General features: G+C 38.4%; 1 long non-coding RNA gene across 1 annotated transcript; it reads right to left on the bottom strand.

Moving 5' to 3' along the window:
- Nucleotides 1-1,942: 1,942 nt before the first annotated feature.
- Nucleotides 1,943-12,605, bottom strand: LOC142142850 (uncharacterized). The gene is made up of 3 exons (XR_012689355.1): nt 12,434-12,605; nt 11,956-12,021; nt 1,943-2,171 (listed from the first exon to the last, which is right to left on the bottom strand). It is a non-coding gene; the product is annotated as an uncharacterized LOC142142850 (long non-coding RNA).
- Nucleotides 12,606-13,323: the final 718 nt, after the last annotated feature.

Here is a 13,323-nt window from a genome sequence, read left to right as displayed (position 1 = left end):
ATGTGTCAAAATAATTGTAAATTAAATTTTAAAATGTAATTTGGCATTGAAAGTTCCAGTGAGAGCTTTTTCCTTTGTAATCTGCTGTAAACACTGTCCTCTAGACACTGTTAGCGCAATAAACTACTGAATGCCCAGGCTTATTGAAGTACATACACAGCATTTTGAGTGAGAGGTCCTTGACTTACATCCACCAGTATTAGCTCAGGTTTGAGCAGTAGAAGTAGTTTTATTCACAGTTTAGCTCTTTTTAATAGCTTTATACATTTTGCAATATGAATATTTGTTTGAATACTTTATCGGCGCATTCTTAATTATCTTAAAGGGTTTGCTCAAAGTATATACACATAGCTAATTATATTTTAATTTGAAGACTCTACTAACAATATAAAATCTCAGGCTCTGAATGAGCAAATTTTTAATCTTTCATTCTTTGTATTCAAGTAAAAGTTGGTTTCATTATGATCAATTGATAGTGATGGTATCCAGGACTCCATTCCATTATCAAGGAAATCTGTCAAGACATTATTATTATTATTATTATTATCATCATTATTATTCAGGATTATAAAGATATATAAACCATCCTTTGGTTTCAAAGGATATGTTTATTTAATTTACAACAAATAAAAATGCTAAAAAATGTTGGGAATTCAAACCAGTTATTAAACTGTCAAATTTAAATGGAGCTAACTAGACCTGTTTGTCAGACGAAATTCCTTGTCATTAGGACATATGCAAAAAAAAAATCTTTCATTCTTCACTTGTTTTAAATGATTGTCAGTGGCTTAAAAAGTGAATACTTCACATAATTTGCATGTTCTCCAGCTTATTGAAAACATTACAGTGTTGTAACCAGACGGAAGATAGATTTACACATGGAAGCTCTAATGAGGTGTTTTCTGGGCCAAGATAAACTATTACATTTATTGCCAAATCTGTATAATGATGCTGGGCTACAAACCAAATGTAATCAGACAACATGCAATAAATTAAAATAAGGGTAGCTACGTATCTCTTCTTGTATCTTCTTACTCTTCCATATATACATATTAAAAAAGCCATCAAAAATAATAATAATAATAATAATAATAATAATAATAATAATAAGCTACCTATTTAAAAAGGACAAAATGTGCTTAGAACTAATTACATCTCTCTCTAAAGAACAGTAATACTTAATTAAATTACATATAAGGAGAAAAGTAAAAACACATGATAACAAAAGTTCCTGGCAGATTTACTAAAATATGTTTCTCATGAACAAGGATTCATAGGCCAAAAGGAAATGTACTCTGAGTATTGGATATTTAGAGAATAGATTTTGCAATGTATTTACTAGAAGAATTTACCAGTTGAAGCTTTTGAATCATTACATACAATTCCAAATATTTAGCATGCACAGCAAACTATTTGGCAAGCAAATAATGAGAAATTGTCCTGAAGAACTGGCATCAAGTATTCTTAATGCTGAGAGCTTCACTGAACTGCAGCAGGATTTAATAACTACTGTATTGCTGTGAAATATAATTTTCTTTGGAAGTATATTGATTTAAATGTAGAGAAATGTAACATGGCAACAAATGCAAATGTTAGTCACTTTGCATAAAAAGTGACAGATCTAAAACTATGTGTAGTGTGCATGCTTTAAGAACTACTGTGTGGGTGAGCCCTTATTACCTTCCTCTGTGAGGGTCTATTGAAGGAAATTGCATGGAGCCTCTAGAAAAAATATAAACGCCAAATGGCTGATAATCTCCCTCTATACATCCGCTTTGTACTCCTTAAATTAAATATATATAACACCTGAATATCTGAAATAAGACAAGGACATAGGTTTCAATTTTGAAGCACTAAGTTTACTGTTTTAATTGTATAAATGATGGTGGTAACAAAATCAAATGCAAATTGTGCTAACCAGCTAATACTATACAAACAAACATAGGGATGGCCAACTGACCCAGAATCCCAGGTGCTAACTTAACAGTGTCAGAGAAACTACACCCCTCTGGCCTCAAAGGGCACATTGGCAGAAACGATAACCAGGGCATTCGCAGAAATGACCCTAATATAGACATAGATTGAAGGGGGAAGAATCTTGCTGCCAAAGATAAACTCTTGCGCCATGAATTAACCGCTGACTGCACTGCATTCCCTTGACTGTGCCTTGTCTGAGTAAAGAAAAAGAAGGTTAGAAACACAATAAAACCCACACATAATTAACAAATATATTGTGACAGAGTGGGAGGGATGGATTTCCTGAGATAAAAGAGGGAGAAATTCCTGCTCTTGGATACTATAAAGACTTGTTTCGCTACACCCTTTGGAGTCTATTAAATAATTCACAACAATCCAGGTAAAGCTTTTACCCCTGAAGGTAAGTGCAATGTAAGCCTACAAGCTTGGCATTTAAGTGCAGTTCTTAATTTATCAGTAACAAAAGCTTGCGCTCAGCTTAAATAGCTAAAATGAAATACTGGAGTTTAATGAGTTATTTCTCATTGCATATCAGATAAGTCACAACACAAGAAAACCTTCTGAGAAATAGTGTGGTGTAGAGACCATACCATGTATACTGTCAACAGAGACATGCTTGGAAATTACTTATAATCTCACAGCATCTTCCATGATGAGTATATCATTACACCTCATCCCTTTCACTTGCTTGGATGCACCTGCTTTTATCAGGAACTGCTCATTTGCAGTAGTGCTTGATGGGATAAATGCACTAGTATCTTTCCAAATTAACATGCACCCTTCACTATTTACAAGGTCATGTTTAGTGCACATGTGTGTCAAAATCTTTAGGGTGGGTATAATAGGGCCAGGGGTATACAAACACACATTAATGTGATGCAGAATGTTATAATGTAGCATACATTCTGCATAACATTACTGCATGAGTAAGGACACTAAAGAAAAATACATCTGTGTCACTAGGATGGCTTAATGTAGTTTGTATGTGCTGGGAAAGGAGTTGAATAAGTGGCAGGTGCAATTTTTGTTATTTTGTTTTTACCAGATCATCAGAATGTTCACAGCATCACAGATAATTTCATGAGATCAATGCTCTGACATTGTGGAAGCCAGTGATCTGTCCACTTGAATGATTGAACAAGGACATGGGCAGCATGGTGGCTTAGTGGTTAGCACTTCTGCCTCACAGCACTGGGGTCAGGAGTTCGGTTCCCGACTATGGCCTTATCTGTGTGGAGTTTGTATGTTCTCCCCATGATTGCGTGGGTTTCCTCTGGGTGATCCGTGTTCCTCCCACATTCCAAAAACATTCTAGTAGGTTAATTGTCTGCTATCAAAATTGACCCTAGTCTCTCTGTGTGAGTGTGTGTATGTTAGGGATTTAGACTGTGAGCTCCAATGGGGCAGGGATTGACGTGAGTTCTTAGTACAGCGCTGCAGAATTAGTGGGTCTATAAAAATAGCTGACGATGATGATAACATAGGTACATCTAACACAGGAAATATCATGATATAAAGGGGGAAAATGGAGACAAGCACTAATTATAAGTTAGGTGAAAGAAGCAGGGTCTTCCAATAGCACAGAGAAGTGATGTGAAGTTCCTGTAAAACTGATACCGGAAGATTGTGATGTCAAATGCACCTCTATAGATGTAATTTTTGCTCTCTACACTTTTTACTCTAGAACACCAGCTATTTTTTTAAGAGCTTCAAAACTCATTGACCCAGCAAAACATTTTTTTATATTCTTCTCCAATAACTATTGGATATGGCCTTAAGAAAGGCAACATGTGTCTTGTTCTAGTTGTCTTAAAAATAAAGTCAATAATAATATGGGATTTTAAGTGAAAGCTCTAGTACATAATACAAATCTTAGACAAGCTATTGTGCATCACACAACCAGGAAAAAGCATGAAATCTAATATATATAAGCCTAGCGGCGTGTGTTAGTGTGTGTGTGTGTGTGTGGAAAAAAATATTTTCTCAGAAAGGGCTCATCCAATTGACCTGAAATTTGGTATACTGACATTATTTGACAAAAAAATTATAATAGTGAAGTCAGTTAGCTTCCATCATCCTCCCTTCCCCCCGTGGGAGGGGTAGTAAAGGCTAAATTTACCAGTTGAGGGCTCAAACTCTTGACCGTGTGGGTATTTATTTACCAGAGCCTGTGTTTGGTCATGGACAATTGTATGTCGCATTTTCATGAGTACGGAGAAGCAGTGATGTGAAAGTGCAGGTTATGAATACTGCCCTTCAAGGAAGACTGATTGAGCACAGCGATAAGGTGTTTAGCAGAAACGTTGTGTATCGAGAGGTTTTAGAACAGTAAGACGATGGAGATTAAGGATGTGGCGATGAAGATGAAGGATGAGGTGATGGAGAAGAATGATGAGGTGGTGACATGTGGACAAAACCAAGTTAAAAAAGGGCGCTTATGTCGGGAAGTAACACTCTTCCCCTGAGGAGGCCTGGCCTAGCCCCAAATGCATGACAAGAACCTTTTTAACACCTTAAGTAGCTTGATTTGACTAGAATACATGAGTATCATGCACGGGTTAACTTGTATGTACATACATAGCAATAGGAGAATGTCACCATAAGCTGGCAGTGTGATAGCTTTTATCCTTATATCTCTGTGAGATGTGCAATAGACCTTTATATATTTGTAGAGACTGACAAGCTCAAATTACAACCTTAGAATGACTGTTATTCTATTAACAACACATTGCTGCATTCTGATCTTACTGAACCATCAAAAAATCTGCTAGCTTTATTAATTTAGTTCAAGAAATTTGTCAAACCATCACTATTCGTGTTATGTTCAAAGGAGAGGCCATATGATACAGGATGAGAGAAGCAAAGGGGGAAGGTTGGCTGAATTGTTGAATATAGAAAACTCTTCTTTCTGATACATGACACATTTAAATCTGGACCTGATTAAGTAAGTTCTGTGGTGATGGAAAAAATGTAGAAAACCATTTTAAGATATATGATTTAAAGCTTGTGATGCTACATGATACAGACTGTCTCCTGTGGGTAGTTTGCATAATAACCATAAAAGGCAATAATTCTGGAAGATGTTTTCCATGTACTGTCATTTCGGTTTATAAATCATAACCTTGGTCCTTTCAAACCCATTTAGCTGCAACACTGTCGAAATTAGTTGCAAAATAGACTGTTATGTGAATTGCGTCTGTGTCACTCTGCTGCTTAGACTATTATGTCGCTACTCCATACCGTACAATTGGTGCATCAGTTACTCTTGTAAAGGAGCCTGTAAATACTGTGAATTAGATTTACTGAAGAAGACCAATAATTATTAACATAATAAATTAAAGCAACATGAATAGAAGAATGGATGGTAATATACCATGTGAAGAGTCATCAGCTGTTTTGTACTTAGATATTATATTGCCCACTTTTGTAACATGCATCCCTTAAATACTTTACTGCTTCACAGAACAAAATATTGACATTCATGACATCATAAGTAATATATATTATCACAGAACAATATATGCAATAAATGATAGAGGCATGTTTTTTTCATTATAGTATACACAGTATACTATATGACCCTTGTATCTTATATCTGAATATTCATTTGTGGTTAAATATGTTAATAAAACATTTAATAATTAAAGATGTTTACTCCCGTTCAATGAAGTAGTTAAGGCTTTTGCAAAAAAGAATTTGCCTTCAGCCTATGTTTTTCCAGGAGTTTTAGCGGGTAAGATACAGAAAGAGTTGGATTTGGGTCTCATGGCAGGACCTATTGCATATCCTCCAATACTAGGCATGGTTAATTCCCCAGTAGGGGTAGTAACTAAGAAAGCAGTGGAGAAATTTAGGCTTATCCAGCATCATTCACATCCCCCGGGGCAATCGGTTAACGATGCCATAGCTATAGAAGACACTTCTGTAAACTATCAGTCATTCGAGGAAGCCTTAGACCTGGTCAGATCATTCGGATCAGGGGCGTTGTTGCAAAGCTGGATATTGAATCTGCCTTTCACTTGCTTGCCCTACATCCGGAGTCATTTAAGTTCATGGGTTTCCGTCTGCCAGATGGTTATTATGTGGATAAGTGTTTACCAATGGGTTGTGCGGTGTCCTGTGCATATTTCAAGGCGTTCAGCTCCTTCCTGCACTGGTGTATACAGGCAGGAACGGGTCATGTGGGTGTTGCCCACTATTTGGACGATTTCTTGATCATAGGACCGGCAGATTCGTCTGTGTGTGCGGATATTTTGTTTTCTGCTAAGGCATTAGTTTCTGTTTTGGGAGTGCCAGTCGCACATGACAAAACGTAGGGTCCCTTACCTTGTTTGTCGTTTCTAGGAATAGAGATTGACACATTGGAAGGGTGTTGTAGGTTACCTCAGGAGAAAGTGAGGAAGCTGGTGAGATTAATTGAATTTACCTTGTCAGCACGTTCTATTACATTGCGTCAGGCTCAATCACTGTTTGGCTCCTTTAACTTTGCTTGCAGAATTATTTCCATGGGAAGAGTATTCTGCAGGAAGATGCAGCTGGCTACAGTGGGGATGTCATGCCCCATGCACGTCTCAAGCTGTCTAACGAAGTTATAGGTAGTTTGCAAATGTGGCTGAGGTTCCTTGAGAATTCGTATTTGGCCGGCTCCACAGGTGTCTAGTAGTCACCTTGAACTATTAACAGACGCTTCTGGGTCTTTTGGTTTTGGAGCATATTTTAGTGGTAGGTGGTGCGCTGAACGGTGGCTAGAATCATGGCGTTCCAGTGGGCTAGTAGGTAATCTGCTGGTACTAGAATTGTTCCCCATTGTGGTGGCGGTTGTGCTCTGGGCGTCACTGTTACAAGGGCAGCAGGTGACTTTCTGGTGTGACAAGCTGGGTGTAGTACAGTGCATTAACAAACAGAGTGCTTCTTCAATTCCATTGATTGATTTGTTGCAGCATCTAGTGTTGTCCTGTTTGGAGCAGGAAATTACATTCAGGGCTAAGCATGTCCCTGGTGTAAAAAGTGGCTGATGCTTTATCACGAGGGCAGTGGGGACGTTTTAGGGTGTTGGCTCCACAGGCTGAACTTATGGGTACGTCATGTCCCCCCTTTGATTGACAGGTAGTCGAGCAGGCATTGTAGGATTCGCTGAAACATTGCTGGCTCCTTCCACAAGAAGATCATATTGGGCTTCCTGGTTACAATGGCGGCAATATATACAGTCGCGCGATCGGTGCGATTCAGGTCAGAGCGCTGACATATTAGATTTCATTTGGTCCAAATATAAAGAGGGAGTCTCTAAGACATCCATGGCTGCCATGCTTGCCGGCATTTCCTTTATGGCCAGATTGCACGGTGGTGCAGATTTTACTAAGGGTTTTTTAATATCCAAAGCTTTAAAAGGTTGGTCACGAATGAAACTAGGAAGGGAGGATGTGAGAAAGCTGGTTGATAAAAACATACTGAGTAAGCTTATGACTGCGCTTGCGCTTCTTACTGATAATGCTTATGAGGCCCTTCTTTTTCGCTCAGCTTTTTTGCTAGCTTTCTTTGGCGCGTTTAGGGTGAGTGAGTTGGTGGCTCAGCCTAAGCATGATCTTGGGAACGCTTTGTCGACTAGGCATATGTTTTTGGATGTTAACCAATTGTCTTGTCAAATCCTTAGATCCAAAACAGATCAGTCGGCTCGTGGTCATTGGATTTCCATCTCGGCTCAAGAAGAGAGTGATATTTGTCCTGTAGCAGGCTGAACCCTGGTTAGTTCATGATGACAGGGCTCCTCTCTCAAAATTTCAATTTACAGCTATATTTACACATGCGCTAGTGCACGTGGGTCTAGACCCGGCACGCTTTGGCACTCACTCCTTTAGGATTGGGGCGGCTACAGCCGCTGCTGAAGGTGGCTCTTCCATCAGCACCATTAAAGCTTTAGGCAGATGGAAGTTTCTTATTTAAGTCTCTTGGACAAAACCATACTACAATGCAAGGGGTGAAAATTAGTTTTCTGTTTTGGACATAAGTTAAATACTGACTGTTTGTTCATGTAGCACACAAATATCAACTTTAAATTTCAGTGTACAAATAAGCTATCAAGTATTTGTGTGCTACATGAAAAAACAGTCAGTATTTAACTGTCTGCACTCTCTGCACAGGTGTCTACTTCGAGTGGTTTCAGCATCTTTCACAACACCGATTGAATTCTCCACTGTGCTGGACTAAAGTACATTCCCCCTAAATGCTATTCTTCTTGCAGCTGCTGCAGTCTCCTACATGCTTTTGCAAAATCCCGAAAATTACCCTAAATATTTTGGGACACAGACAGCATTGCCTGCATGTCATTGCCATTTTTTAAAATGTTCAGTACCACCAAGTTGATTGTGTGAGCAAAACAGGGAATGTAATGGAATTCCCCTTGCTTTAATGCTCTAACAATATTGGTGGCGTTATCAGAAATCACATATCCTCAGGAGAGTCCAAACAGGATAAGCCATGTTGCAATGACATCCCTTAGTTTTTCAAACAGGTTGTCAGTGGTATTACCTCTGACCTGTGCCTTGTCTCGTCTCAGATAAACACCTCTCAATCCCACCTTCAAGACTTCTCCCGTGCTGCTCCCCACTTATGGAATTCCTTACCACGCTCAATCAGACTTTCCCACAGCCATCAAATCTTTACATGCTCTTTGAAAACTCATCTCTTTTTTAGAGGTGACCTTATCCTCGATAACACTATTCACATTAATGCACCCTGACAACAATCCCAATCTCCACTCTGAGCCACACTCGCTCCTCTTGTTTCTGCTGTGCCCTCTTCCCTTTAGAATGTAAGCTCTCTAATAAGCAGGGTCCTCCATACCATTTGTTTTCATGTCTCCATTCATTTTGTGCCTTATCTGTTTTTGTTTTTCTTATGTCTTGTTTTATCCTTGTCTTCCTTACTGTATGGCGCTGTGGAGCACTGTGGTGCCTTACAAATCTACGATAATAATAATAATAATAATAAAATGCCTCTTAGTGAAGCAGATGATACACAGAGTAGCCTGCCTCAGAGAAATGTGACATACAGCTGCTGCTGTTCCTGCTGGTGAAGGCGAATTACCAACCCAGTGGGCTGTCACAGTCATATAATCTTTAGTTTGCCCAGTTCCGCTTGTCCGCATATCTTTGGTTAAGCATACAGTGGGTAGAATGGCATTTTGTAGTCAAATAATTACATTTTTTACTAACCTTCTGGTAGAGGTGAGAAATAGCTTTTCTTGTAAAATGATGTTGAGATGGAATTTGGTAAAGGGGACAAAAGACCTCAAGTAACTATCTAGAACCAGCTGCATTAATAGTGGATAATGGACGCAGATCTAATACTAGCATAGTCGCCATGGCGTCTGTGATCCGCTTTGCGACTGGGTGACAGCTTTCATACTCGCTTCCTCTTTCTAAGGATTGTTTAAGAGTCAATTGTTGTAAACTACTAGTAGTCTTCTTCTTGGTCTGTTTATGGGTTGAAGATCCACCCCCAGCACCATGAGCAACAGCAGTGGGCCTTACGCTCAAGGATTCTTCTGAGGAGTCCTGGATAGGGGAGGAGTCATCTCGCATTAGCAACTTGGATGCAGGACTAACTCCGGTCACTTATGAGGATATTGATGATGAAGGTGTTAGGGGTGTAGATTGCAGGTGCTGGGATCTAGATGAGAGAAGGGAAGAAGCTGATGCTGGACTGCTTGTTTTATTTTTGTAGCATAAGTTTCTGATTTTCCCAAGAACTTTCCATGAACTCGCTTCAAATGGCGCAACATGGATGAGGATCCTAGATGGTTAATGTCCCTACGTCTACTGCTACTGACTGTGGCTTTACAATGCTACATATAGCTAGACAACTGTTGTCAGAATTTGGATAAAAAAAATTCCACACATAAGAGGTGGATTGTCATGCCTAGGCATGACAATGGCCTTCTTATCACTGGCAAGAAATGCTGCAGTCTTTGTATGAAAGTGTATGAAAATAATATTGTGACCTTTGAGGTGGTCAAAACTGACTGCAAATGACTTGAAATTAGTGTTTTTGAGGTTAATAATAATGTAGGAACAAAGAAAAGCAAAATTTAAATAAAAAAAAACACACAAGGGCTTTTTTGCCAAAACCAAAACACTAAGTTAATCCAGATCCAAAACCAAAACCAGAACACGGGGGTCAGTGAACATCTCTAGTTATTATAGTGTCTGTGTGCATGCCCTATATTTTTGGTCGACGCATGCACACTAGGATTTTAATGAAGATTCCGTGAAGACCCTTCTCTTCGCACTGAAGAGACTGCGAAAAGGAAAGTGAAAAAATTCACTGGGACAGCAGTTTAACGTGACTGCTGTCCCTGCTGAAGTTTATTGATAATTATGAAAGATAGTTCAATCCTAATGAATATGAGGATTGAAAACTATCTTTCATATTAAGCGGCGCTTCTTAAATATGCTCCTAGATGTGCACATATTTGCGTGAAAAAATGCTCACAATTTTTGTAGGAAGGGGGTATATTTGCAAAGGTGCAATTTGATCTACTCACTGATTATCTGCGTTTTTGTGGTCAAGATGCAAACAGCAACATTTTTAAAGGCTAACTCATTGTTCAAATGTGATCACCAACATAATTTTTTCCATGATCTGAATACAACCCGCCAGATATAGGAAGCTATGGTTTTGAAGATTGCTGGGAAACATGCAGAAAAACACACCATATAATAAAGGTGCCTCTAATAGGTGCCTAAGCATTCAGAAATAAAGGTGCCTAAGCATTCAAGAACACTATAAAAACCTACCCATAACCCCTTGCAATTCTTGCTGGGGAAAGATGGTGGATTTTGACAATATAAAACAATAAAAGGGAAAAAGACAAGGACAAATCATTTTCAGACAGACAAAAAAGAATCACAATATGGTAAAATACACAAAACACAGCACTCGGAAATCAATATAAACTCATCAAATCACCAATATAACACCAACCAACTGCTTACTCTTTCTCCTCTCTCCTGCCTCTATCTGCATGTGAAGCATAAATCCCTCTATTTGAGTGTTTTGAAATCGCCCAATGAGAATCCAGCATTGCTTAAAAATTGATCCATTTCTATAAAGTCACCGGTGGGTTTCATTGTTTAGACGTATTTGTAATCGATGGCATTGAATGGCCATCCCTGCAAGGTTAATAATAATGTAGGAACAAAAAAAAGAGCAAAATTATGTGATTTTTAACATATTTTAGCAATTTTTAAAAAAAAGTACAGATCCAAAACCAAAGGGCGGTTTTGCCAAAATCAAAATACGAAGTTAAAACAGATCCAAAACCAAAAATAAAATATGGGGGTCAGTGAACATCTCTAGTTTTAAGCCTCCAATTTGCAGGATCATAAATCGGACAGCTTGGAGGCCAGATGCAGCAATGAAACATGCCCATAAAAATGTACCCATATAGCTTTAAAAGGGCGAAAGCTAAACACAAGATTGGAAACAAATCATGAAGTTTTTCTCTATTCAGTATATCCTTAATTCTGCATATCACTTCTTTAAACTTTCTTACAAATACAAGATGTGTAATCTACGACTTACCAGACACAGGACATTGGAATAAGTCAGAGCGGGTATTGTAACATTATGACTAATCAGTGATAAGGGTCGATATATAGAGACAATACATTCTTCTCTAAATACTATAATGCTGCTGACAGATTAAAAGTTCCTATTCTTCATAAATGGTTAGAATGCTGACTATAACCTAGTGTTCTGTAGCTGTTAAGAGTCTGCTTATAACAATACATTGTTTAAGACTTTTGCCAATGAAACAGTCTGTTTATTTATCTTAAACAAGGAAAAGAGGAATGCATGAAATTCAAAGACTGTGCTAAAATATTACCAGCAATAAAGCTTTAAAGGTGATAAAATCAATAGAAAAACTTTTTAATGTATTTGTGGTGGTCGAGTGCTGATGGGATTTCCTTCCCTTACCTTGTCCTCCAGACACGAGTCAGGTTCTTTTTTTTGGTCGGATATCCGGTGGTCAGGAGATAAATACTTCAATGAGAGGGACAAGGATTGGTCAAATAACTTGGGTTTATTAATAATGCGGTAAAGATAATTTTGTAAAGCCACCGCGCCACTGACCCCTTCAACTCAATAGTAATGACAAAATATTCATTTGATCAATATAGAGCACAATAGCATCTAACATATAATATACACCTGGTGAGTATAAGGCACAATTGCGATAACATTTTCAATAACAATAAATCAATTTTTAGGTAAATCACTTAACATTAACATTCAACTAAAACATTTGGTACCAATATTATTCCTGGTAACGTTACCATATTTTACACTCAGTCCTGGGCTGACCTGTGCACAGGAATTTTGTAGTACATTAAATCTGTCAGCATGGAGGAAAGCAAGTGGAGGAATCTGTGACAAAGGTGATTTGCAGACCTACTGTATTTTCAACTAAAGTTCCTTTATATGATCGACTTCCAGCAGTAATACCTCTTATCTCTCTCAGCCTGTTCCTGAGGTAGTGAGCAGCTACATGGAAAGATTCAACTCAGATTTCTTATCTCTCGGTCTGTCTTCTTGTCACTCATAAACCTTATCTCTCTCCCTCAGAAGTCTAGAACTTTCCTTTCCCCACTGCCTTCTGGGAGTTCACAGTTATTACAAAAGTTAGTGGACTTGTTGCTATGACACACACTCCTCCTTCCTGCACATCCTTCTGGGTACTGACCTTTTCAGTTCAACTGTCAATTGTCAACTGCCATTCCCACTGTGTCTCTCTCAGCTTCTATTAACCCCTTGTAGCCCTGCATTTCAAAAGTGTTTATGTACTTCCTCTGTGCTGTTTAACAGGGTTTTGGGGCACCACATATTAGCCAGAAAACCTAACTTTCTCAGTCAGTGACACAGGGATGTATTGCTTATTTTGTGAAATATGCAGGGGGCATATAACATTAGCTAATATTAAAAGTGGTTTAACAATATTTCAGTGAAATGTCCAAAAAAAAAGTTTTTGATATGGATACGTATAGCATAGTTGCCTACTCTACCGGAATATCCGGGAGACTCCCGAATTTCTGGTTGTCCTCCCGGAGTTACCGGAGAGCAGAGCAACCTCCCGGTTCTGATATGGGGTGTTTTCAAATTTGATTCTACTGGGTAGTTCTTCAAATACCTTATACCTGAAGGTTAGATTGACTATGGAGGAATATGATGATGTGAGATCAAAAAAGAGAAGCTTATCTGGGACTTTGAGAGAATTTCAGTTTCAGTTTTTTGTACCGAAAGAAACTAAAAATACATGATCAACATGTAGAAAAGATACACAACTCA

Source organism: Mixophyes fleayi, chromosome 3 (genome assembly GCF_038048845.1).
Source record: "Mixophyes fleayi isolate aMixFle1 chromosome 3, aMixFle1.hap1, whole genome shotgun sequence".
Classification (NCBI taxonomy): Eukaryota; Metazoa; Chordata; class Amphibia; order Anura; family Limnodynastidae; genus Mixophyes; species Mixophyes fleayi.
The sequence above is the reverse complement of the archived record's forward strand: the minus strand, read 5'-3'. Positions and strand labels throughout refer to the sequence as shown.